The sequence below is a fragment of the Morone saxatilis genome, unplaced genomic scaffold (genome assembly GCF_004916995.1).
Source record: "Morone saxatilis isolate NCDOM2014 unplaced genomic scaffold, NCSU_SB_2.0 Contig16, whole genome shotgun sequence".
NCBI lineage: Eukaryota > Metazoa > Chordata > Actinopteri > Moronidae > Morone > Morone saxatilis.
Window position 1 is genome coordinate 27,496,772 of NW_023339718.1, and position 323 is coordinate 27,497,094.

Genomic DNA, 323 nt, shown 5'->3' on the forward strand with positions numbered 1-323 from the left:
GTGTGTGTGTGTGTTTTGCCTCTGCCCTTTCAAAGCCCATACAATTGTTTCCTAATGCTTTCATGAATAATGTCTCTGCCACTGATCACATTGTGGTATTTCTAAAGTTCCAAATTTACAAATTGACTCTGGCACAGTTCACAGGAAACGATGCAGCATGTAATTAATAGTAAAGTAAGTAATAATTGTATTATTATTATTATTATTATTAGTGTCAGCCTCACTGTTTCATTTCCTACTGCTTCTGCTTCACGTTAAAAGTGTTCATCTGGCAAAACACAGAGTGGCCTTTTATTGTGAAGCAGCCACAGGAAACCCAGTGT

General features: G+C 37.2%; 1 protein-coding gene across 1 annotated transcript in view; it reads left to right on the forward strand.

The window, feature by feature from the left end:
- The window catches only part of LOC118326115 (TNF receptor-associated factor 2-like), a 20,116-nt gene that overhangs the window by 3,326 nt on the left and 16,467 nt on the right, over positions 1-323 (forward strand). The gene's annotated exons all lie outside the window — the stretch shown is intronic.